Source organism: Suricata suricatta, chromosome 1 (genome assembly GCF_006229205.1).
Source record: "Suricata suricatta isolate VVHF042 chromosome 1, meerkat_22Aug2017_6uvM2_HiC, whole genome shotgun sequence".
Taxonomy (NCBI): Eukaryota; Metazoa; Chordata; class Mammalia; order Carnivora; family Herpestidae; genus Suricata; species Suricata suricatta.
The window spans coordinates 1,177,688-1,180,409 of NC_043700.1; the positions used below are offsets into that span (position 1 = coordinate 1,177,688).

The 2,722-nt window shown below is 46.6% G+C and overlaps 1 protein-coding gene and 1 long non-coding RNA gene across 3 annotated transcripts in view; one reads left to right on the forward strand and one right to left on the reverse strand.

The window, feature by feature from the left end:
* LOC115287242 overlaps positions 1–2,203 on the forward strand; it is a 12,752-nt gene extending 10,549 nt beyond the window's left edge. The window contains exons 3-4 of one of the 2 annotated variants that reach the window (XR_003906371.1): positions 721–838; positions 1,827–2,203. This is a non-coding gene — a long non-coding RNA (uncharacterized LOC115287242). Of the gene's footprint in view, positions 1–720; positions 997–1,826 lie in introns of those variants that run through there. The other variant, XR_003906366.1, reaches the window with a different exon arrangement.
* LOC115287128 (zinc finger protein 14-like) overlaps positions 1–2,722 on the reverse strand; it is a 119,907-nt gene that overhangs the window by 115,131 nt on the left and 2,054 nt on the right. The window lies entirely within an intron of this gene.

Sequence of the window (2,722 nt, forward strand, 5' to 3'; positions counted from 1 at the left end):
GATCCAGCTGAGACACTTCAGCAGGTGACCAGCAGCTTTCAGCTTGGAAAGTCTACTGGGAGCCTGCTGTTGGAAGAAGATGCCATCCAGGACTTCATCGCCAGGGAGACGTCAGTGGCCGGCTTCACGGCTGCAAAGGACAGACTGACTCACTTGTCAGGAGCCAGTGCAGCTGGTGACTAAGTTGAAGCCAATGCCCATGTTCCATCCCGAAAATCCAGGGGCCCTTCAGAATGATACTAACTCTACCCTGTCTGTGCTCCTTCAACAGAACAGCAAAGGCGGGGTGGGAGCACACAGGTTTAGAATGTGGGCTGCTGAGTATTTTAAGTCCACGGTTGAGACCTACTGCTCAGAAAAAAACATCCTTTTCACAATATCACCGCTAACTGACAGTGCACCTGGGCACCCAGAGCTGGGACGGACATGGACAGTGAGATGATTGTAGTTTTCATGCCTGCTGACGCGGCATCCATTCTGCACAATGGCAGGGGCAGGGGGCTCTCAGACCTATGGATTGAAGACCTGGACTGTTGATAAATTATACAGGAAGAAAAGCTTAGAAAGATTTCTACAGGAAAAACCAGTACAAAAACAGATACAAGAGGTTCCCCTCTTTAAATTGTAGGCACAGTTCTAAATACGAAATAGCTGAATAGATCCTGAAAATATTTGTTGTTACAAAACAACGAAACTTGTTTTAAAAACGTGTGTTCACAGAATGCGGTTCTGAGAAAGTCAAGAGAAATGGCAGTGGCAGTCGTTCATGAGGAGACTGGGGACAGTCCCGTGCAAACACCCTGAGACGGGCCAAGCAGGCAGGACCGTGAGCTGGCAAGTGCGTCTAGGCCCTGGGTAAGAGCGTCACGGTAACACCCCTCGGTGACAGCTAGTAAGCTGTGCTTCAGTATTTATTACAGGTCATTTGTTTTGTGCTGTTTTCATTGTTGGCAAAAAGTATTAAAATCAGTTTGTGCAATGTTTAGGCAAACAAAAGACAGCATGGAAGCTTCTTTGTGAAAGGAAAATGGGTAGAAGCATTAAGATACAATTACTGAGACAGAGCTCCTCATATTTATCCCAAAATAATGATATCTGAGGCAGAGTAGAGAAGGCAGACCCTGATCTTAAAGTAGTAAGAGGTTGATGCGTACACTGGGCATGAGATAGTTGGCTTCCTCCTTCTGGTTCCTTCCTTATTATTGTTAATGTTTTATTTATATACTTATTTTGAGAGAGTGGGACCAGGGTATGGGCCGAAGAGAGGGAGACACAAAACCTGAAGCAGGCTCCAGGCTCCAAGCGATCAGCACAGAGTCCAATGTTGGGATCAAACCCATGAACTGGGAGATCATGACCTGAGCCAAAGTGGGATGCTCAAGCAACTGAGGCTCCCAGGCGTCCCTGGTTCCTTCTACCCTTTAACTTAGCAGTCCAGGGGCGCCTGGGTGGCTCAGTCAGTTAAGCCGCTGACGTGGGCTCAGGTCAGATCTCACATTCATGGGTTCGAGCCCTGCGTGAGGCTCTGTGCTGATAGCTAGCTCAGAGCCTGGAGCCTGCTTCCGGTTCTGTGTGTCCTTCTGTCTCTGACCCTCCCTGTCTCATGCTCTGTCTCTCTGTATCAAAAATAAATAAAATATTTTTTAAAAAATTAAGAAAAAAAAAACCAACTTAGCAGTCCAAGAGAATTAGCTACCAGACAGAACAGAAGCTATGTTCATTCCAGAAAATAAGAGAATGTCAAATCCCTAGGGTCTGCCCGGTTGACACATAATTCCCTAGTCCGTATGTTGCAATTTTTTAAAATTTATCTTTGATTTCTACAGAGCTTCTAACTGGGAAAGGAAAGCTTCCGTGATGGAAGCTCCAGACGACTGAGAGACAGCGGGGAAGGCCAGGCGCCAGGAAGGCCTGGGAGGAGCAAGGTGAGCTCAGGGGAATGGGTATTCGGAGACTCGGAGGAGCACCGGGACCCCTTCTTTACAGGAACTCCGGAGTGGCTGCTGTTCTGTTGCCTAACAGAGACATAGCTTCCAAATTCCGAGTTGATTTGAGTTCAAATACTAATATTACATCCACTGAAAGTTTTGAGGAAGAAGGCACCTGGGTATCTCCGTGGGCTAAGCGTGACTTTGGTTCAGGTCATGATCTCATGTTTCCTGAGTTTGAGCCCGCCATCGGCCTCTCTGCTGTGAGCACAATGCTTCAGACCTCTGTCTACCTCTCTCTCTCTGTCCCTCCCGTGGGGCTCACGCTCTCTCAAAAATAAAGAAACATTAAAAAGTAACTATAAAAAAGGTTTTGAGAAAGCCCGAAGAGTCTTCCCTCGTAAATACTCCTCAAGAAGTTATGCAGCATGAGTGGTTAGAATCAGGCATTGCCAAATCCAACCAGGACCAGACTTTCCAAAGGAAATTAAAAAGATGTTAAGCTACATTTTCATGTTAAGGCTTATTAAGGGTATATTGGGGCACCCTGGGGGCTCAGTCTGTTGAACATCCAACTCCTGATTTCGCCTCAGGTCATGATCTCAAGGTGCAAGAGTTTGAGCCCCATATGGGGCTCTGTGCTGACCTTGTGGAGCCTGCATGGGATTCTGTGTCTCCCTCTCTCTCTGCCCCTCCCCTGCTTATGCTCTCTCCCAAAATGAATATGTAAAACTTTATAAATGAACCGACTGAAATTTGGAATGCCAATTTGACTGCTAATTTTTAATGTTTAC